The sequence below is a fragment of the Pteropus medius genome, unplaced genomic scaffold (genome assembly GCF_902729225.1).
Source record: "Pteropus medius unplaced genomic scaffold, Ma_sr-lr_union100, whole genome shotgun sequence".
In the NCBI taxonomy this organism is placed as follows: Eukaryota; Metazoa; Chordata; class Mammalia; order Chiroptera; family Pteropodidae; genus Pteropus; species Pteropus medius.
In genome coordinates, this window is record NW_024343732.1 from 6,146,487 (window position 1) to 6,171,192 (window position 24,706).

A 24,706-nucleotide genomic window follows, 5' to 3' on the forward strand; every position below is an offset into this window, starting at 1 on the left:
GGAATGTGCACCTGCTAACACATCTTCCTATAGATAACACTCAAGTTTTACAGATAGCCAGAGACATAATGTCACTCTCTTACTAAATGATTAAACAAATCAGCCTTCTCCTTTTCAGATCTGTTCTGAATTTCCTCCACAAAATGGGTAGAATGGCTACAAATGGACTTTGAAATCCTAGTTTGTGGCCTTATGAGATTGTGGCTCATTAGAATTCTTTATTACTGGCTCCAAACTCAGACATTGCACGAAATAACATGCAGCTTAGATTGTAAAACAACATGGAGCCAAGGGATAGATTGTTCTATAAATGAGCCCAAAATGGCATTCGTAATTTGGCCTTGAATTTACTTCTTAACACTAGGCTGGGATCATTATCTCCACTCTTCAGCAGAGCTAAATCTAAATTTTTACTCATACAAGTTTAAAATTGTAGCCCAATAAGCATATTTTTAGCCATTTAGAACCTGTCTTTACATATTCCGTGAAACTACACCCAACATCTGCTAGATGTAGATTAAACAAACCCTGGGACTGTGAAAAACCCCAAGCTCGCCTCTTCCTCGCCAGCTTCTGGCGCTGCTGTCCATCCTTGGCATTCCTTTACTTGCAGCTGCATCAATCCATTTCCTGCCTCTGTTGTTATACTGCTTTCTCTCTGCATCTCTCTCCTAAGGAAATCAGTTACACTGAATCAAGAACCCAACCTTCTTTAGAATATCCCTATCTGTTGCCAAGGCACCAGATTCAGCAGAGAAAGAGCCTCTTTTCACCTTCTGCTTTAATGGAGCACCTATTCTAGTGTAGCTAAGGCAAATATAAATAGAGATGCACGTACTTGAGGACAGAATTTTGCTAAAATCATAAAAATGTTCCAAAATCCCCTACTCTACTCTGGTTTCTACCTTTCCATGTCTATGTGTTCCATATTAAGGAAGAGGACAGTATTACCCTTGGGCATGCCTACTTCTAGCAAGCAGTCATGAGGGTAAATGGCAAAGCAATCAATGAATGAAAGTCACAGATGGAAAGCAGAATTCCTGTGCATGCTTCCTGATTCTACCCCCAAACGGGAATATTTCCCACTTGCTGGCGTCACATATGTGTTTGATATAGTCACTAGGAAAATATATATAGCCAGCTTTGTAGTCAATAAACATGGATTGGAATTTTTACATTGTCATTTACCAGCTATGTGGCCATAAGCATTCACACCTGTGAACTTAAATTTCTTCATCTGTGAAAATAGGTATTATACCTGCTTCACGGTAAGATAATGAATATGCACAAAAAAGATAAATGTTTATGTAACTCTAAATCAGAAAGCTCTGTGTAAACTTATCAAAATATACCTCTGTCCAAGGAGGGGAGCTTGTCATCAATTCCTCACTAGCCTGCTGCAACAGAAAACCCAACTTTCGAATCAGCACCAACTGAAACATGATCAGTTCACTTAATATGAGTAATTGATGGAAGAATATCAAGTGTGTTATGTTTATATTTGCGTGTCAAGAAGAATGCTTATCAGTGCAGATTTATATGCGTTTCTAAGCAGGATCTTAATGAGAAAGTGAATATTACAACAGCCCATTCAGTCCTGTGTTCCCAGTGAATATTAGAAACGTCCATTTATCCCTGTGTTCTGTCTCCAACAAGGGTATTTTGTGAGAACATGTGACTATCTTCTTGCTATCTATTCTATACATTTAGAGTTCCTTGCCCTCGATTTTAAGTCCTTTTTAAATAAGTGTATATGGTTTTATCATTGATTTATTTATCTATATCCCTAACAATCTTCTCTTCTGAAGAAAAGCAGAATAATAATGGATAGAGTGGCACATTCTCGTCACTTTTGTGATGACTCCTTTCTTTTTTGTCCACAGCAGACCACACTAATCAATAACAGAACTTTCAGCCTCAGAATCCTTCACAACCCAGTATTTCAAGCAGCCACTATCGATCTGTTTTTGGCTAGTTAAATGGAACCTACGTGTCATCCTGTCTACGGGTAAAGGAAGACTGCACAGGAAGTTAACAGGGGTACTTCACTCTCAGCATTCTTAGAGACCTGAGACATATCATACAACCTATCATACAAAACTTACTTTTCACATCTGTAAAACAAGAGAATTGTGGTGGCTTTGTGATGTGTCAACATGGCTAGGCTGAATCACATTTCCCATAATTTCCTTTCCTGTATGTTTCCAGTTAACATTGGCCAAAAGTGGGATTCTTGTGGGAGACTTGGAGGACAGAAGTTAAGCTGCAGCCATTTCGTACATCACACCAGTTGTCATTCATCTGCCAGCTCTGCTTGCTGGTGTGAGACAGCAGATGGGCCTCGATTGTTCCACCTTAACAGGGATCCTCTTTCTGTTTCTATAAGTCTTGGGCCAGGTGTGTAAGTATTTAACTCTGACCAAAGTCCTTGGCTTCTGCATGATATCATTGCCAAGTTCAGATGAAGTTTCACACCATCCTTCAGCTAGTGCTTGTGGGTTCCCGCTTGATCTTACTCTCCTTCATCCCATATCCATCTTCCCTTTCCAATTATCTGTCCTGTGAACTTTAGATTCTAGAATTGGACACAAAGACAGCAACCTTACAGAGACCCACAACTGCGTAATGTCAATTCTCTATAACAAATTAATATTTATCCTAGTGATTCTGCTTCTATGATTGAATCCTGACTGACACAGAAATTAAAGTCACATGTCAGATAATTTCTAAAATTCCTCATTTCCTGTTACACATGGGAGGCTCAAACAGCAGAATGGTTGGGAGCTCAGACTTTGTAGTCTAGGTTAACCCAGGTTCAAATCTTCGCTCTGACAGTTGCTTGTGTGTCTGTATACAGCCTTTTAACCTCTTTGAATCTCAGGTTTCTTGTATGTAATGGAGAAGTAATAACATTTACCCCTATCATAAGATCATTCTGAGGATTTAAGGAAATTATGGAATATTTGACATAGTGCCTGGCACTCAACACAGTAGTTAAAGAATTATAAGTATAGATTTTTAGTCTTACTATATTTTGAACTGACAATGAGTGCCAAAATAAGAAATCTAAAAATCTTCATTGATTAACTCAGTTATTAATAAGTTACCCATGAGAAGAAAAAAACTAAAATAATTTTATTGAAAAAAATTATGTTGCTTATACTTCCAGTGTATTTTCTTTTTCTTTAAGCTATAATTTGATATTTGAATAATAGTTCATTATTTTTTTAAAAATCAGCTGCTTTGTATTCTGAAGCCAAATGCTTATCTGTTGATTAATTCTTTCTTAGGCTGTCTTAAGTCTGTATATATCAATGTTGTACAGTGGAAAGCACATACAGAGGACTCTTTAGTCCTGGATTCAAGCTTGACTTCCTGCTTCTGGTAAGTGACTCGAACGAATCACATAACATCACTAAAAACTGCTTTCTTATCCTTGAAATGAGGGTAATACCTCCTATGACTACCTGACTTGAAGGGTCATCATGAATGTTAATGGCGGAAGAACTTTGATGATCTCAGTGTTACATAAATGTATCATGGTGTCATCATTATTGGATGGGTTCTTATGCAAGTCCAGTTTGAATTGTTTGCCTGCCTCTGTTCAGCCAAATAGTCATACTTTATTTTCTACTTTATAGAGATGATATTGGAACACATAAAGTCCAAAAAGAATCAAGTCTTGCTGTTACTTCCCCAAATAAGAGTAACATGACATATGGTGGTTATTAATCATTTAACCATTTGGAAAATATGGGAAGGAAAAAAACAACCCCCAAATTTCTCCATTATACTTTTTTATGGTATTGTAGGTTTTTTTTTTTTTGGTAAATAATTGAATCCTAGCACTAAGAAATATAGTTAGCACACATTTATTCAGTGCTTAGAATGGTCCAAATACTTGGCCTGGTGTGTTAAGAGAAACAAAGATGAGTATGATGGAATCTCTGTCCTTAAAGAGTAGGAGACCTAATTGGGAGACTAGATCATGTCACATGTACAAACAAATATAATTCACAATAGAAAATGAGTGTTAACATCCAGAGAAAATTACATCATTTCTTACCCACACACGGCATTTTTATATGACTTTGTACTTTTACTTTTCCTACCACATTTACTAAAATTGAACTAGCATATTTTATTTTTATTTATTTTTTTATATTGAATTATCTTTAATATATATAAATAACATTTTTATTCAGTATATGGCATCTCTCTTAATTTATTCAGACATTATTTCATGTTTTTCAATACAATTTTAGAACATTTCTTAGGTATCCTAATATTTTTGTTGCCTTTTTTGGCATTACTTAATACAATAATATTTTCTATTTAATATACTAAGAACTTAAAAATGTGTCAATAGATTTTTTTTAAAATTTTCAATTAGAGTTGATATTCACTATTATTTTGTACTAACTTCAGGTATATGGCATAGTAGTTAGACATCGATATAATTTTCAACGTGATCCCCCTAATTAGTCTAATACCCACCTGGCACTATACATAGTTATTACCATATTATTGTTTATATTCTTTATGCTATACTTGACATCCCTGTGACTATTTTATAATTACTAATTTGTATTTCGTAATCCCTTTGCCTTTTTTACCCAGCCCCTCAACCCCCTCCCATCTGGCAATCACTGATTTGTTCTCTGTATCTTCGAGTCTTGAACTAGCATATTTTAAACGAACTCCAAGTTAGGCAATTAGGTCAAGGCTTGATATCTTGATCAAAAAGAATAAAAATACAGTACTAGAGGAAAGATGGCTCCATCGCAGGTATTTGTTAGAGAGGCTGTTAAGAAGGTTGGGAGGAGATGAAATATTTTTAAAAATCTATTTTTGATCTTATTTGTGTAGAAAAAAATGTAGTTTTTGATAAAATGTTTTCCATTTAGGCAATGATACTGAGTGATATAAGAAAAGGAGATTTTCCTAGAATGGTCAGAAACATTTTGGAAATGAAGTCTAACCTCGGTAACAGAAAATAAGAAGTTTTAGTGGGAAAAAAAATGGCTCAGATAATTCCTTATGTGCATAGTTAAAACATGGAAAGATATGATTTCCAACCATTATATAAATATCTGCTTTGCCTCTACTAAACCCAGATGTCATATGGGTCTTGATTTCCTGTCTGGAAGCATAAGGGGCCATCTATCCCAGACTTCTTCAATACCCACTCCCAATCCCTGGAATAGTTTCTTATACTTTATCTCTTTTATTTACATCTTCTGATTTATTATTGCTATTATCTAGGATCATTATTGGTTTTAACTTGTTGATTTTTTTAACTATCTTATTTCCAATAGTTTGCCAAATCTCATAGATTTTTAAATTTTGTTCTCAAATTTATAAAATATAACAAATATTCCAAAAAGTGAATAAAGCATAAATGTCCAGTACAAGGAATAAGCAAAACAAGTATGTGTACAACCATCTCTTTCTCACACACACACACACACACACACACACACAATACTCCATCCATTGCATACACAACCACACACACATGCACAGAATATTGCCAGTCTCTCGGAAGTTCTTCATATTTATTCTCCTGTTTTTTTGTTTGTTTTCTTTTAATGTATAAAATCAAATTGTCTGCTCATAACAAAGATTTTGTTTCTTTCCAATTATCTCATCATTCCTTTTTGTTTTGTTGAGCTGTATAGAACCTAGAGTATTATATTGGCTAACAGTTTGGATTTCTCAGTTGGGGCAATGTTTAAGTAATAGAAAACTGAAATAAAAATTTTGAGATACTAGATTTCCTCAGACAGAAACTGGCAAGTAGTATATTTCTCTTTTAGTATCCCGGATTAGTCGTGACCTATTTCTAATTTACCATAGTATCAGTAATTTGCATACATGAAGTATATCATTTTTCATGCTCTTATTCAATAAACATTAATGTAGTAATCAATAAATGAACTCACTTATCAAAAAGCTTATGGTATAGATGGAGAAATAAAACATATACACATAAAATTTAAAATTTTTTCTTCATATTTAACCATGGTATAGTAATTAATGATATAGACAATAAATTCTTTAAGTTTCCTGGTGAGGTGGTATGTAGAAAGGTGATTTATAACTGGACTGGAAATGCTACATCTTTATCTCTGGGGCCCCCTGGATGTCTGCTTGAATTCAGCCCAAATCATGGCGGTGGTGTTCATGATGTGCTTCCTAAGATCTGAACTCCTCCGGTGATCTCTGGGGTCAATTTCATTATTGATGGTTTGCAATTGGCCTAACTGGTTTGATAACCTGGCTTGATTACTCAAAGATCCACTGAGAGTTTTGGAGGTGTTGGGAGGTTCACCATAAAATTCCTTACAGAGATCTGGTTCAAGCTGGAGGTTGAGTTATCGCTGGTGTTCAATGAAAGGGCCCTTGGGAGTTAGACTGAGCGATGTCTCTCAGACCTCCGATGCTTGCTTGTATTGTCTTTCTCTTGCAGCCCTGTTTCCTTTACCTTTAAATAGAAGTCTCACGTGAGTACACTCTGTAGAGTCAGATGGTGAGTCCTTTTCAGAGTACCCAAACTGGGGAACACAGTCTAGTTAGCTGAACACCATCCAGTTAGCGACTCAGATGAGATTTTGAAGTGACTCTGTCTCACTCTGTAATTTAGATAATGGAGGCTAAAACATTGTTTGGGAGAAAGAAAGATGAGGTAAGGGGTAGGAGAAGAAAACATTGCTTCCCAGTAGTTTCTCCCAGTACACTTACTTCTAGGGTGAGGTCACAAAAATATTCCTTCTTCTGATGGGCAGAAAAGCATTTGTAGATCCTGAGAGGAAGGGCATGAGGGGTGGGAAGAGGGCCACAGGAGGTAGCTACATGGATAGAAAAAGAGATTCAAACATAGGGCAAGTCAGCCAAGAATAGGTTCCTTGCTGTACCTATCTATTCTAGCTAAAGTGATTGAAATGAGACTGACGATGCTGGGGCCACTGTGTTAGGGCCTGTAACTGCCTGTAAGGGGAATAAATGTGTCCAGGAGGAATACGGAAAGGTTTTTGCTTTGACTGGAATCTGGTCAAAGAGTTAAGCAACCTTTTAGATCTTTTCGCAATTGCTTTTGAAATGGAAATTAAGTTTTGAGAATTAGAGGTGAGCAGAGCAATTTTATTCTGGATCCTAAGTGGGCTTGCAGCTTTCACAGAGATGTGGTTAGAGAGACAAACACCCCCTGTGTTAAATTGTATGACCGCAAGGGTGTGCCATACAAGGGGAATTGCCTTTCTCCTCTCTTGGATATTAAATGGGATACCTGAGGCTACTGAAATGCCGAAAATGCTAGTCCTTTAGATTGGTTGAATAATACAACCTAACACTATGAGTATGACTCAGGTGATGATTGATGCTGATATAAAGGGAACTGATTCCTTGGTTCCCTTGGGTGCCTAGATTGTTGGGGGGACAAGATGATTCCAGGGCAGCTGCCTCAGATCTCCTTGCCCAGTTCACCTGAATGGGGTTTAATGATAGGGAAAATTTAGGATTTTTCAGAAGCAATGAAATAATAAGAAAACAAGGAATGGAAAAAAATACTCGGCACAATTGAACCAGGCAGAAATGTTTTATAGTTGATTTAAAACGGCATGAAAAATGAGGCAATAAATGGAGTAGTCATTAAATGTTAATGAATCACTATAGATTATAAAAGCTCCAACACCAGCTCCTCAGATTATAAAATGGTGGAACAGATTCACTCAATTTATCATAGTCTTGATGGATTAAAAAGCTATTATATAAAAGAGGACTCTAAAATCTCTTCAGAGCCTATGCCAATGTAAAAAGTGCAAAGCAAAAAGGACGGTTATGACTGAGTGATGGGAGAGCTCCAGTCCCTTAGAAGAAACACCAGCCAGGGACTCACTGCCATTTGCCTTGGCTCGAGTCAAGTGGCCTGTGGGTGGTGAAGAAACCTCATTAAGACAGCTGGACATCGCTACCTAAACCTGCTAATAAAATGTTAAAGAGCACTGTAATTATATTTGAAGAATATGATGATGTAAGTGTAGAAAGTTTACAAGTGAAAGTATGGTTCAAAATGAGGATGTATAAGTATAAATTGCACATGAATATTGTACCTCACTCTTATCAGAATGTATTATTGAAATAGATGTGATGTCTGAATGGGCGTCCTTCTCTTATGCAAATTATTGGGAAAAAGAAGTTGTGCAAGTCTGCTCCTCCCTCCATTTTCATTAGGCATGCTAAATATGATATCTTTAGAATTACCTGAGTCCACTCAAGGGGTTAATATAAAACAATACAGGATAGATACTCTGGAGAGCAATTTTGACCTTAATTATAGATCTATAATATGCAGTGCCCACAAATTCCTTCTTTCATAGTCCAGTATGGTCTATAAGAAAAGGTGATAGGTCCTGGAGGTTACCTGTAAATGATAGAACTGAAGAAGGTGGTGATGATTGCACAGGTTTCTGCTACTGGAGCTTCTGGAAAAAGTCCATTACTGCCACCCAGCGGCAACAGCTGGGATTCACAGACTGGTACTGTGATTTGGAAAACGGCCTTAGACGACTGGGAAACAAAAGAAACACCAAACTGGGGAAAACCTTATGGACTTGAAGAGGGAATTAAAGTATGACATATTGATGCCTACCAAAGAGTTCCTTTCCGATTTCTGTGGTGACTTGAACCAAAAAGTGAATGTCCATTTGCGCTTGGAGGGTGGACTTTTAGATACAGATCAGTGACTATAGAGACATTCAAGCAAATCAACTGATAGGCAGGAAAAAGATGTATCTAACTGTCTTGCTCAGAAGCTTGAAAGGTGACTTTGTGTGCCAATAGGAACACCAGAAAGAAAATATAGCCATGGGCCTCCTACCAAGTTGATCTGGGCCCACCTATAACTGGCAGGTAAATTCATAACTCTGTGGTGAATACCAATGGGTCTTCACTGCAGTAGATACTCCTCTTGGGTTTAGATTTGCACTTTTGATAGCTGAAGCAAATTCTGCTAACACAATAGAAGCTAGAAGAGAAAATACAATTTCAATTTGGACTTCTCGCTTATGTATAACCTAATAGAAGAGTCAGTTACTGCAGGTGCACTGCAAGATAGACTAAAAAGCATAATATACGAGGAAGTTTACCGGCAAAAGTAGTGGGCCGACTGAAAATTGAAATAAGCAGTTGAAACACTTGCTTACTACCTTGGGAGTGATAATGGCTCGAAAGGTTGGCTTCCATGATTGGATAAATATGTGTTCAAATTTAATATGCATGGAATTAAAGGGGATTTGCTATTGGGTATTGTGGAGAAGACAAGGACGAGAGGGTGGGGCATGGGAACGTACACACTGTACTACTGTACTTCTACTTTTACATACTCCACCTTAGTTTCTCTCTACTTTTTTTTTAAAATTTCTACTTGATCCTGTAGTGCCATTATTTAGATTTCATTTAAGAGTTTCAGAAAAAGGATCAATTGTTTAACATGAGTGACACCATAACAATGTCCCTCAAAGTCATTTAGTAGTCCCTGAGGGAATGTTGGGTGTTTGTTTCTCACCTGTCTAAGTTGGATCTGTTTCTGCTTTCCTATCCAGTGAATGAGACTGTCATAAGCTTGTACTTATCCAACCCTAGGCCCTTTGACTGATACGGGCAAAGGGAAAGGCATTGGCAAGACTCAGCTTATTGTTGCCTCTATGGGTCAGTCCTCTGCTGAACCTTCCAGTTATACTCAGAGGCTGGAAGGAGGATGGAGGTGAAAATCAGTAACAAGTTAAAAGAATGGGAAGAGCTTGCTGATGTAAAGAGGTCTAAAAAATGAATAATGCTAAAAAAGAAAAGGTAGAATAAGGGATTGATACTTTCTTTTAGATACATTTATCAATGTGCAAAAGGTAAAGATATTAGCCTGCAGAAATCTACTCCTTTGCTTCAAATGAAAGATCCAGAATGGATTCCAGAGAATTAAAGAAGCATTCAGCTGGGGTCATCAATGTGATGGCATTTTGACACTAACAACTTCCTGTGGAGGACAACTTTTGGGAAGTAACATGCAGGAAGGAGCCAGAAATCACTGTGTAATTATTAAATTAAGCAATGACCTGTTGAGGAAAATGCCTAGATGCAATGACTAGATATGTTGCATATCCAATTTGTCGTAGTATTATGCGTCCTAATGCACATAATCTATGTTTTTGTGGATGGAGGGCACTCATCAAAATAAAGAATACTTGGCAAACAGGCACCAGTGTCAATTCAGGGGTGACTTAGTGGGCCTCCATTCTACCACAGAATAATGGATCCATCTATTTTTCCTTGCAGTTTTATCAAATTTTGCCACATGTAATTTGACACTGTTGTTAGGTGCATGCCTGTTTAGGATTCTTGTGTCTTCTTGGAGAATTGACCCCTTATCATTTTGTAATACCTCCCTTTATTTCTGGTAATATCCCTTTTTCTGGAGTTTGCTGTGTCCAGTTTTCTTTTGATTAGTGTTAACATAATATTTCTTTCTTTACCCCTTTACTTTTGAATTATTTGAATCCTTATATTTACAGTAAGTTGCTTATAAACTGGAGATAACTTTGTAGTATTTTTTAATCCTCTCTGAAATTTTTATTTTTAATAGCTATATTTAGAGCATTCACATTTAAAATGCTTATTGGTATAGTTGGATTAGTATCTATGATGTCGTAACTGTTTTCACGGCACTTTCTTATTTACTTATCTTTTTTTCTCCTTTATTTCTATCTTTTCTGGTTTTCATTGAGCTTTTTATATGATTCTATTTTGTCTCAATTTTATTTAACTTCAATTATATTTCATTTCTTTTTTTTAAGATTCGACCTAGAGTTTGCAACATACATTTTCAAGTAATCTAAGTCCACTTTCGAACAATACTCTGCTGCTTCATGCGTAGTGCAGGGTCCTTACGATGGAGAGTTCCCAGTTCCCCCTCCCATCCTTTATTCTGTTGTCATTGTTCTGGTGACCCGCACGCTATCCTCATGCAGTACCTAGTTGCTGTTATCACTTTAAAGAGTTACCTTGCAATCAATTAAAAGTAAGAACATATTAGACTTTCATTTTAAGTTCATTTATTTGTTCTCTGATGCTATTCATTTCATTATGGAGGTCCACGTCTGTAACCTGTGTTAGTTTTCAGAGACTTCCGTAGCTACCACAAAATAGGTGGCCTACACAACAGAAGTGTATCGTCTCACAATTCTGGAGGCCAGCAATTCGAAATCAGGGTATCTGCAGGATTGGTTCCTCCCGAGGGCTGCGAGGGAGAACCCGTCCCATGACTTTCCAGCTTTTGGTAGTCTCAGACATTCTTTGGCTTGTAAATGGTATTCTCTTGTGTCTTCACATTATCTTCCCTCTGTGTGTCTGTCTCTCTGTCCAACTTTCCCCCCTTTAGAAGGACAGCGGTCATATTGGATGATGGTTCACCTTAATGACTACATTTAAACTTGATTACCACCACACAGACTCTGTTTCCAAAAAAGGCTACTTTCTCAGGTTAGGGCTTCAACATATCTTCTTTGTGGCGATACACTCTGACTCACAGTAGTCTGTCTCCTGGACCTCCCGAATTCATGTCCTCCTCGTAAGCAAAGTTCGTTCGCCCTATCCCAATCTTCCAACAACCTTCATTGTTTCAGTATCAACTCTAAATCTAAAGTCTCCTCATCTAAACCATTCAAATTAGTTACAGATGAGTCCTGGGTTATGATTCTTTCTGGAGCAGAATTCCCCTTTACCTGTGAAGCTGTGAAAGCAAATAAGTTATCGGCTTCCAAATTACAATGGTGAGGCAGGCACAAGGATAGACATTCCTATTCCAAAAACAGAGAAATAGAAAGGAAAAAGGGGTCATGGTTGCTAAACAAGTCTGGGAAGAACCAGAGCAATTTCCATTAGATTTTAAGGCTTGAGACTTATTCTCTTTGGTTTAGTGCTTTGTCTTCTGAGCCCATGGGGCTGGCAGCATTAGCTGGCGGTTCTGCCTCCTCTGCCCTCCGCCCTGGAAAGCAACCCCAACCTTTGGGACTCATGCTGTGGCCCTGCATTTTGGGACTGGGGAGGTGGTTGCCCAGCCTACTGGACCTTTGGCCTCAGAGTCCAAATGTCAATGACAGACCCACCAGCCTCTAAATTTCCCTTGAGATCATTTTTCCCTTCTCTTGAAGAATAACACATGGATAAGGAGGTTTTCTCACTGTTGATAAAGTTCCAACAAAAGTCTCTGGCAGTTGTGTAGATCTTAGGTTTGGGGGAGTAAGAGGAGGAAAGACAAGGAGTGTGAAAGTCCTGGGTACTGAGTTGGAGTAGGGCAAAATGTCTTTAAGGTGTCCCCATCCTCCCCTGCTTAAGGTCTTAGCAGGGATGTCTGGTAAGATCTACCCAAGGCCTCAGATAAAATGGCCTAGGAAGAAAAGCACTGGAGCTAGGAATGCAAAGAATATGAACTTGACCAGCCAAAGAGGCTCGAGTCCTGGATGACAGCTCTCTTCAGAAACTGCAATGCATGAGCTGCACACCAAGTCCAGCATGAGGAGGTCAGCTTTTCCCGAAGCGACCTGCCTGGTAATGCCTTTGAAATCGCCTACACTCAGACCTGAAAAATCACACATAGAGTTTTTTAAAGCAGGAGTCAGATTCCTTACTAGATACAACCCGCTTATCAGATATATGATTTGGAAAACTTTTCTCCTATTATTGATTTTTTTTTTTTTTTTTTTTACTTTGATGGTTTGAGAAGTTCTTATTGCTCTGTCTTTAAGCTCACTGATTCTTTCTTCAACCAAGTTCTGTCTACCGAAGAGCCCGTCAAAGGCACTCTGCATTTTTGTTTCAGTGTTTTTGATTTCTGGCATTTCCTCTTGATTTGTTTCTTAGCATTTCCATCTCTCTGCTTACATTACTCATTTGTTTTTACATTCTGTCCACTTTTTCCATTAGAGCCCTTAGCATATTAATCATAGCTATTTTAAATCCCTAGTATGATAATTCCAACACCTCTGCCATATCCGAGTCTAGTTCTGGTACTTGCTCTGTCCCTTCAGACTGTTTCATCTGGCCTTGTAGCATGTCTTGCCATTTTTATTGAAAGCCTGCCATGATGCATCAGAGGATACGAAGTGAGCTAAATAGGCCTTTAGTGTGAAGTTTGTGTTAATCTGGGTTGGAGTGGGTTGTGTTTAATGTTTACTGTAGCTGTAAGTCCATAGTTTTTCAGATATGTCTAGGGTCCTTGTTTTTGTGTCCCCTGTTGATTTTGGACTTTCCTAAATACTGCTCCTCAGAGTCTTTGTTTTGCGTAACTAGCAGCCACGATCTACCATTATTACACTGGAGCCCTATTGGTGTGGGGTTGGAGGAGAGAACATTCTATAATCTTAACATTAAATCTCTTTGTTTTTTAGTAGGAAACAGTTCCAATTTATACTCACAGAATAAAAATCTAATTGCAAAAATGCAGACTTACAGAGCCACAGATCCATAACAAAACAGGAGGGAAATGAAACATTCCAGAGACATCTTGAAAAGTTCCAAAGGAACACGCACTAGCGGAAAATCTACAATTACGCTGCGGTTGCACAACAAGTTATATTTAATCTTGCATTTTCTCAATAAGATCTTCTTTGTATTTGTTTTTCTCTTTTCCAACCTGTCACGATTTGGCTTTGTGCTCAAGAATGTTTTTCCACTCTTTGTCCAGTTTTAGCCTGGTACTAACCACCTTGCTGGGGTAAATTCCCACATGGGCAGTTGTGCTGTTAGGTTTCTCACGTGGCGCCCATTTGATAGAGATAATAGCTTTCTTTCTGTACACCTGCACCACAGTGTCGATTTGCTGACCTTCATAGTGTCCCCAAACCACCTGGACCTTGTCGTCCTTGCAATCGGCACGAAGCATTCATTATATTTCCGCCGCAGCTCCTTGGAGAGCCAGGCAGACGTGATCTTCTTGCGCATGTGCAAGGAATCGTTGTAGTGGTGGTTGCGGTTTTTGCTGCAGTCTTAAGTCAGAAGGGGTTGAACTTCATGATGACCGTTTTACCTGGCACCTGGTGGGCTCGGAAGCGCATGACTTCACATGTTTTTCGTCGACTCTCTCATCTTAGATGAAGCATGACAGCTAGAGGGTCATGAAATGACAGAAGTGCTCTTATCTTAAGTGGGATAAGACTCTGGTGAAGTTTTATATTTCCATGAAAATTAAAAAAGAGTAGGCCTTTGGTACGGAGAATGCTTTAGGCCTATGTCATAATCGTTACTCTTCCCCTTTTCCTGCCAGAACCATAAGGGGATCTTTCTTGGCATTTCACCATGAGAACTTAGTGGTTTTCCTGAGGTAAAGCCCAGGAAAGTGCGGGGCCTCTGTAAGACTGCAGCCACCAGGAGTTTCTTTCCCACAAGCTGGTCATACTCAGTCTCCAGTGATTCATCAAAATTACCATTTAAGTGTTTCTACCAGTTTATGGTTTCGGTGGTTTCAGCTCTCCAGGTAAGCAGATTTCAGCTGTGACTCTCTGGAGTTACCTATCTGTCCAGATTTGGGGGTGACAGTTTTTCCTATGACCTCAGTTTTCCAATAGGTCCAAGAAGAGTTGTTGAGTTTTAGTTTGTTCAGTTTTTTTCTTGTTATAAATATGAGAGTGATGACTACCAAGCTCTTTACATGTCAGATACTGGAAGATATATCTTAGAATAGTGTGGACTAAAATGTAACTCTTTATCTTTTAATTTCCAGGGTGGATGTATCATCCTCTGTGGAAAAACAAAAAAACAAAAAAACAGCCTTTCTCTCAGTTCAAGTTTTGTTTTTGTTGTTAGAAATGACTGACTGTGATATTTCATGTCACCACAGGCAATCCATGATGCAATTAAGATCTTGACTCTGAACTCAAAGTGTGAGAATTTGAATTCTGGCTCTTTTAAGATACTTCTTTCCAAGTATCTTAACTTGAGAAAAATATATCATCTAGCTGTTTCTTAGTTTCTCCATCTGTAAAATGAGATCAATAATAGTACATTTCTCTCAAAGGTACGATTAATTATGTTAATGCATAGAACAGTGCCTGGCACAAAATAAGTACTTAATGAGTATTGGCTGTTATTAAATTTCCCAGAAGTTAATCTGTTCCTCTGTTGGTGTGTAAGAATGGGTGTGTTTTTAACACATTGTAAAGTATATAAATGCTGAATCACAATGTACACTTGAAACTAATAAAATATTGTCAAATAGACTTTAATTGAAAAATACAGTGTTTTCACTGTTCCTTGATAGTTTAGAGACCAGGCTCATATTGGCCTCAGAACTGATAGAAATCATCAGGCAACTTAAAGTCATGAGGCTAGGCCGGAGCAAAGCGTTTTATAATTGAGAGACACGCCTTTGTCCCTGACAAAGGAGGGCAAATGTCCAACAGCTTTGTTTTATTTTGTTGGAATCATTGTGTGTTTGAAAAATTATCTTCATGGATAGTTTATGGGTTCTGGAAAACTCCCTATAAAAACAAGACTCTTTGATCCATAGGTGTGTTTGTTTTTAATTAAAAAAAAGCAAAACAAACAAACAAACAAAACCCACCAACAACAAATAAACCAATATAAAACTCTAAAAAAAAAAAAGAAAGAAAAATAGGAGCTCTGAAGTCTTGTTCTCCATAGAAAATGTCTCACTATTATGATATACACAACTGTGTTGCCATGACTGGGAATGTGACCCAGGTCCTTCAACAGAAATGGTGGAGATGCTCATGCAGAAGCAGGGTAGGAGGATGCTCCCTTATGAGCTGATTGTTGGGTTTCATATTGACCCATTGGTCCATGTCAAGACTGGCTGAGCTAAAAAAGTTTGTCTTAATGAGTGTCCAACCTTTACTGTGCTCTTTACCAATTTCATTCCACCTTCATATCTATCAGCTTCCATCATTATCAATAGCAAATATTATTGAATGCCAATAAGTTGCGAGCAAATGTAGGGAGATTATGAGAAATATTACTCATAGTTCTTGCTCTCCAAAGTTTTACAGTCTAGTGTTTTATGCCACTCTTTGCAACTATTAGTTCTGCCTTCCTTGAATCTTAATCTGTATTTTCTCTTTATTTACTGAACTATAGACTTTTACAAGGAAATGTACATCTCATTTAACCCCATTTATTTTACATTTGTGTCAAAGATAATGTTATTTATTATCCTTTCAGCTCACCTTACATCTAGGGAACTTACTTAATTCACTGAGTTTTAAAATTGATATAAGTTATTCATTCTGTGGATGCGATGAAGTTTTTGCCTGTGGAATGTGGATATTATAAGCCATTTCCAAATTTGGCTCCTAAGTCATCCTATAAGGTCTTGCTCTTTCTGCTTGTCTGTGGAGCCAAAACATGAGAGATTCCAAAATAATAGAGCCACAATATAGGAGGGGACTGGCCCCTAAATTACTTCTTGGCAGAGTGCTATCCCAAGGGCCATTTAGAAGTCACATGATAAAGCGTATCCTTGTTGAACTTTGTGATCAGAATATATTTTATTATGTATTAATTATTGATTAATACATAATAAAAGAAGTTTTTGCAGTTGTTTGTTACAGGAGCTATTATTTAATAACACACAGATAGAGAATTGAATCTCAGAAAATTGAAGTAATTTGTTCTAGGTGACTTTGTGTCAGGGCTGGAACTAGAGTTTCTGATCTCTAATTTGTTGTCATTTTTTTTTTTTTTTACTTCTTTCACTATCCAATCTCAGCTAGTTATAGAAAAAGAAAAAAGATCAAAACATGAGAAATCGACACTGAGCTGTTAGTATGTGGTAATTCTACTCAATTACTGTCTCTCTGCATTTAAAAAACACAATTACTGGGTTTCAAGACACTCATTCTTTTGGATACTTGCTGCTGATTTTCCCAACATGATTCTGAAATTGTGAATTTCAGGAGGTCTGGCTGAAAGTTGGGGGACACCTAGATGGACATTAGGCAATTATTTAAAATTAAGTCACACACGTTACCACTAACTTTGTTTATGAAATAAGTCCATATTTAGTTCCCAGAGATCAAATTTCTCTTTGAATTGAAATGATAGTCACATTAGCTTGTGAATCTTTAATTCCATTTAATACTGCATTAGTGCCAGTGGGATGAGTTGGACAGTTAAAGGTATCTGTCTAAAGGAAATACTTTAGGGCCAAAGTAAACTGTCAAAATGAGGCTAAATTTAGCTTTACAACAGAGCAGATATAAATCTAAGGGGGTTTCTCATCATCAGCTAAAAAAATAAAACATTTGTGTCCCACAGAAACATTTTAAAAAGTTGAAGACAGACGGGTCAAGGTTTATAACCTGTTTCCTCTAAGCCACAAGTCTTAGATCAGTTCCAGTAAAAACTGAAGGTTATTTGAAGAAGTTTGATCAGTTTCACGCTGAGTAGATAAAGTGTTTCCAATGCAAAACTCTTTAGTTCAATGGCTTTGACAATGAATGGTATGGCTAATTCACAGAATGTGACAAAATTCGTGACAATTTCTGATGACTGTGCTCTCACCTCAAATGCTCCAGTGAGTGTATGAAGGATGCTAATAATAAGAAGATTATTTTCTTTCCCAATTCTCTTTTTCGAAACACAGTGAAACATTTGCATCAAGTGACTCAATCAAAAGCAAGCTGAATGCCTGTTGTTATGAAATCTTACATTCTTCCACAGTGAGGGGAAAGAAAGAAAATAAAGCATAGGAGAAAGGCATTTTTATTTTACAAACAAACAAACAAACAAAAAAGTGACCTTTTTTTGTCTGTGAGCTTTTTCGTAGGAAGTTGCTGAGAATCTGGTAGTTATGAACTGTATTTCAGTTGTGATTGTTGAATTTTGCATTTTGCATTGCGAGAAACTTTCCATGTCTGATTTCTTATTTTTTTAACATTTGTAAAATGATTCCATGATGACTTTTTCAAAATATTTCCAGAGTTCTCTGCCAAAAATCTCTGAGTAACTTTTCTTACATTGTTTTCCTATAGGTCTTTCTTCAGAACTGATGAGGTTCTCGGGTGCCCCATGGCAGAGTTCTGTGGCCAAGGAAGCATAGTATGGCTTTTGAGATGTATTTATTCATAATATTTTGGCACCTAGAAAAAATATATTGTTTCTACATAGTAATTTTCTAACAGAAAAAATATGTCTATATAGTATAAGGATAATTACCACAAAAATCTTATCATGGGGAGTATCCTAATGTAAACCTTAAGGTAGGTATTTTAGAATAGAGTAAAAAAGAGTATATATACATACTCTTTATATGGTGTTAATTTAAACTTTGATATTATGAGCAATAAACATTGACCTGAACAAGATAACCTATAGGTTTTTTATTCTATTAAAAATAAAGAGTTTTCTCATTCAGTCCTCAGAGAGGAAGAGAGATTGTACTCCAAATGCCCTGATTAATGCTGACAATCACACTTTGGGCTTTGACCTAAAGGGCAATGGCTTTGGCCTATCAACTAAGGAAGCAACCTCATTGGAACAACCAGAAACCCAAAGGAAAGCCACACCTGTTCTTCAAGGGGAAAACAGATGACAAATGACATGATGCACTTTCTCCGATAACCATTGTCTTTTTTTCCCTTGAGTAATTTTTCAGATATAGGCGGTCCCCAACTTGTAAGTTCACGAAGTTCATTTGTCAGGAGAATTGTTGAAACTGAGAACATAATGTCCCATAAAATCAATGATCTGTTGGTGGTTACTGAGGTTGATATCTTTTTTTTTTTCTGTCTAAATCCCTCCCTTCTTCTTTTGTTGACAATGCCCCCTTCTCTACCTCCTACCTTGTGGTTCTTGGAGAGCATCTCCATGCCACTCGACAGCAGCTTTAGTTGAAGTTCAGCAATTAGTCAAAGGAGTGGATGCAACTCAAGTTGGGACAATTATAGTAATCCCCTCTCTAGCCATAGTGACTTATCCAAATGGTGGGCATGTGGCTCAGGCTGAGTGTGGCTAATTAGATTCCTTTCCGGGAATATTTTAAACTAGAACTGTGGAGCTTCTCTGGTCTGAGGCTGTGAGGTTGTGAATCCATTGTTATTAGAGTCAGTATCTTCCACTGTGTGAAGACACTGGCTTATAAAAAGAAAGAGTAAAACTAATGGGTAGAGAGAAGCAGAGATGAAAGAGGAAGAAAGAAAGAAAGAGCTGGCAACTTTGGATCCTTATTTTGTATGTTGTTGTTGTTTTGTTGTTGTTTGTCTGAAGACCAGCACTGCCTTAGTTCTTGTTTTCTGAGGTTGATTGTTCAACCCTTTAAATATGGAATCCCCCAGTAGTTTTAAAACAAAACAAAACCTCTCTCTTCTTTAGTTTTTTTCCCCTTAAGGCTAAATTGTGTTTCTGTTTCTTGTAATCAAGCATCCTACCTAAAAGAGTTGGTTTCTCAGACCAGGATTTAGAAATGTATTTTGTCCACAATGTAGGAAACTAGCCACTAGTATGAGCCTGGGGAGCCTCTTTTTCCTCTTTCCTCTGATCTGCTTTCAGCAAGGGCTCAGTGAGATCAGATAACCAAAAGAGAGAAGATTCAGTCCCAGCATTGTAAATTAAATATATCCTTCCCTTGCTGTAACCATGATGACAACAATATGGTGAAAAGGGAACATACTAATCCCCAGAATTCTTCCAATCCTCAGCCCAAGTAAAGAGCTCCAACAAGACCATTAGTATTATGCTGGCTGTCTTCTCAAAGGAGCATTTATAAAGAGGCATGCATAATACTGGCAATAACTGAGTCAGGGCTTTAATCATCTGAGAAGGCCTTTTGTGGCATACTTACCCACTTGTTCATACTTTGTTTTTTGTTTTTTGAAACAGCTGAGTCAACAGTAGAAAAAAAACTTTTTAAAAAAGTACCACTCAAAATAGCAATTACATTATTGCTAATCAACGCTTACTAGACTAGTTCACGAATATTCCTCATTTCTGGAGAGGAACAAACCCTCCCAAGCTCTGATAATACTTTGTCACAGTCTGAAACAATTAATTTTTATGTACTTTTTAATTATAGATGTTTATGTGTGCTCTGTGACCTTCTGAAAACACACACACACACACACATACACACACACACACACATTGGTGTGTGTGTACATTTCCCTTTTCAGCCATAGTCTTCACTACTTCTTGGTGTAACTGTACTCAAATCAAATAAACCTGCACAACAGTGTGTTTGATAAAAGGCAGGGAGTGGTTAGGGAAAAGCGTATACCATTGTATTCATTTTATCCTCCCACATTTTCTAATTCTCTATCCCCTGAGAGGGTTATTCTAGTCTATCTTTTTTTTTTTTTTTTGATGAATGCATTCATTTATTTAATAAATTCTATTTAATATTTATTGTGTGTAGACACATGGTACACTCAAGGAACTGAAATATTAATAGAACAGAATCGTTGGCAATAGATCCTCAGCCCTTGGCAATAGGTCCTCAGATAATTTTAACAGCAATAATAGGCACTTTGAGTGTACAGAACATTGAACCAAACTCTGCCTTAAGAGGTAAGAGGAAGTTATAGTTTAACTTCCTTCCTAGAGGAGATTATAGTTTAACTGCATCATAGAAGATGAGTAGAAGTAAACTCAGAAAAGCTTGTGAGTATAGAAGATAGAGGATGAGACGTTGGTAACTAAAATGAGGACTAAGAGAAGTTTATTGTAGGAATAGGATCCAGCATTGGGAAAACAATGTGGTATGTGAAGCAAATTGGTGTTGCAAGGGTGGTAAGTGTGAAGTAGGGCATAGCTAAGGCTGGGAATTAAGAGATAAGGAGGGACCAGATGATGGAGGGCTTTATGTTATTCTTATGGTGTTTGAGTTTATTTTTGTTGATAAGGAGCTAATTAGGGGATATAAATAGGTTTGTAACATAAACATATGTACTATTTGATATATTGCTATAGAATCAGAGATGAGAATGGATCTGAGTAAGATAATGCTAAGGCTTTCATTACATGACTTGCACACATGATGGGGGCTTAGCTGTTTTGATTCAACAAAAGTCCCACAACCACTACAAAAATGGCCGAAGTATATAAATACAAAGTTTGCAGAAAATGAAATACAAATGACTTTTAAACTTATTTATTAAAGCTCAGTCTTGTTAACAAGATTAAAAAAAATAATTAAACCCTAAAGAGGCATCATTTTTACCTGTTGGTCAAAATCTAAATCTATTAACACACTGTGTTTGTGACAGTATGAGAAAATAGGCACCTTCTTGCATTTCTGATATACATATATTATTTAAACGTATACTTTTCATATATATGGTGTATATATTACTTTGATTCACAATTCTACCTCTAAGAATTATCCTATAATATACTTGCATATGTATAAAAGTGATTACATACAAGGTTCTCTTTACAGTACATTGTAAAAGTGAAAGATGGAGACATTGAAAGCAGACATTATGTACATGCAATGGAATACTATGATGCCATTAGGAAGAATATTGACAGCTCTTTATATAGAGAGAGGGAATGGTACACAAGCCTATATTTTTATAAGAAAAACGTGGTACACAAGACTATGTATCATGTGGTGACATATTGATGTAAAAAAACACAAGTGTGCATAGAATATTTTTGGAAGAATACATAAGAAATTGATAATAGGGGTTGCCTCAGGTGAGGGACCAGGCTGGGGAGGTGGGGGGGTATGTAGAATGTGGGTGACTTCTTATTCATAGTATACCCCTTTATATTTTCAAAATTTACACAACATGAATTTACACAACCTAGTCAAGAAAGGAAAAGGAGAGAGAAGAGAGAGGAAGAGAAGAAGGGAATAATGAAGGAAGAAAGGAAGAACAAGAAATGAAGAAAGGAAAGAAATTAGAGGAATTAATGTGAAAAATTGACCTCCCATAAGGGGGTTGAATGTTTGCCTACAGAAGCTCACGAGATGAGGCTTGGAATCCATATGAAGCAAAAAAAAAAAAAGTAACTAAGCTATCCATATAACAGTGATATCCTCAAAGTGCAAAAGTCTCAGATAAGCCATGGGCTAGAAAGACTGCACTCACTGATATTATGGCATTTTGCTCATTGAGTCTAAACTTGAGATAGAAAAATAAATTCTTCCCCATGAATTCGTAACCATGGGTTTGTCTTTATTTGCGTTTAGGAACTGATTTTTATTAGTTATAAGGATCCTTAGGACAAGAAGGTCAGATAAGAAGAGGTTTGGGTGGTAATATTCTGTGAAACATGGCAGAATCACACACGAAAATCATTGTAGCAGTTCATATCTTTAATCTAAGCTCCTCAGGTTTTAAATCTCCTAAAAGAATGAGCACATGGCCTAAAAATGACAAAACACACCAGAAAAGATATTACTGAGTGAGAGATGATAGGATTAGGCCTTCTGAAGTGTTATGACACTTCCATATGACAGAGCCATTAAGTAAAATTGTTTAAAACTATTAAACACGTAAAAAAGGACTCAAAACAAAAAAGATATGAAAAATATCTCTACAGAATTAGAAAAAAACAAATGGAACTTCTAGATATAAAAGTGACTCTTGGGATTATTAGCAAGATTGTGGAATAGGAAGTCCCAGCCCTTGTTTTCCCACAGAAACACTGATTTAACATCAACGTACACATCAAAATACCTTTAAAAGTGTTCCGGAATCCAGCTAAAAGGTTGCAGCACCCCAGATAAGCACAAATCCAAGAATAAGCTTATTGAAATAGGTAAACAGAGCAGTTTCACTTTACTCATGTCAGACCTCCCGCAAGGTGTCACAGGTCAGCACTCAGAGAGATCACCTTAGCCTGAGCTATTTCGCCTGAGAGAAAGAGAGAGTGAAGCATGCATCCGACATCTCTAGGCTTTTGAGGCATTGTGCAAGAGACCCGCTTCTGTCTTACTTTGCCCAAGGTGAAGTGTTGAGGGAACCAGCACAGTTCAAAAGCCTAGGGGCAGATGGAAACAATCAAAAGGGGCACTTGGCTCTCAGCAGCCATGGATCTGCTTCCCCCTGTGAAAGAAGTGGAGCTTGCACCCAACGTCCGGACCACTTAGTGCACTGACCTAGGGAAAAAGAGTGGGTGGTTTATGGCAACTTACATGGTTCTGCGAGATTAGAAGGTGCACAACCCTGAAACATCTCCCCCAGAAGGGAGGATGTGGACTGGATCATGATATCCATGGAAAAGTTTTGAGAGGCTCCCAGAATCTCTAATCAGGCTGATTGCTGATTGCTGAAGCGCTTTCCCTGTCAAAGTCAGTTTATAAAGACTGGAAGGGATAACTTCCTCTTCATATCTGCTGATTTAAACACAAAGCTATAAGATGCATGAAAAATCAGGGAAATACGACATAACCATCTTAAAGAAGCTCAGTGAGCTACATGAGAACATAGATAAGCAGCTAAATGAAATCAAGAAAATACATGAACAAAATGGGACTATCACTAAAGTGACAGAAGTCATTAAAAAAAGAAACTTTGAAGCTGAAGAATACAAAAACGAAACTGAAAAAAAATCAATAGAGTTTCAATAATGAACTTGATCGAAAAGAAAAAATCAGTTAATTTAAGAGAAGTATTTGCAAATTATCCAGTCAGAGGAGCAGAAAGAAAAAAGAAAGAAAGAAAAAGTGTAGAAAGCCTACAGGACTTATGGGACAGCATTATGTGAACTACCATATGCATTATAGCTGAAAACACCCCAAATCTGGGGAGGGAAATAGGCATCCAGAGTCACAAAGCCTAAAGGTTTCGAAGAGGATGAATCTAAAGGCTACAGCAGGACCCATTATAATCAAATTGTCAAAAGTAAAAGACAAAAGAATAATTGTGAAAGCAGCAAGAGAAAAGCAATTTATCACATACAAGGGAACCCACATGATTATGAGCAGATGGCTCAGGAGGAACTTTGCTGGCTGGGACAAAGTGGAATAATATATTCAGAGTGCTGAGAGAAAAAATTTTCCAGCCAAGAATATTGTACTCAGCAATACTGTCCATCAAAAAATGAAGGAGAAATAAAGAATTTTTAAGACAAACAAAATAGGAAAGAGTTTATCATCACTAGACCTGCCTTACAAGAAATGATAAAGGGAGTTCCTCAAGATAAAATGAAAAGACATTAAACAGAAACACAAAAGCTTATGAAAGTATAAAACTCACTGCTAAAGGTAAATATAAAACTATAGAATACTATAGTAATGTCATGATAATAGGTAAATTACTTTTAATTTTAGTATAAAAGTTAAAAGACAAAAATATAAAATAATAATATAAAGTAAAATATAAAACATAAAATAATAAAAATATAAAATAATAAAGATGAATTTAATGGAGGGCATAAACAGGGGCATCTAACATTGGCTAATTATTTAATGTAAGATGAAGGTTAATAATTGAGATTAAAGTGTTCTAAGGCTCTTGAATATTTTGGGAGAAGGGCAAAGATGATGATTAACTTTATACATTGTTTAGGAAATACATGTACTACAAATTTTGAGTAACCAGCCGTAAACAAATATAATGTGTAAGTGTCAAACTTAATGAATAGAAGAAACAATAAAACAAAAGAAATCTATAGAAAAAAGTGAATAAGAATACAATATAAGATGATAAACATAAATTTAAATAAATCATTAATAAGACAAAGCTTATCAGCT

General features: G+C 37.0%; 1 pseudogene; it reads right to left on the minus strand.

Moving 5' to 3' along the window:
- Positions 1-13,627: 13,627 nt before the first annotated feature.
- Positions 13,628-14,105, minus strand: LOC120606469 (60S ribosomal protein L26-like 1; annotated as a pseudogene).
- Positions 14,106-24,706: the final 10,601 nt, after the last annotated feature.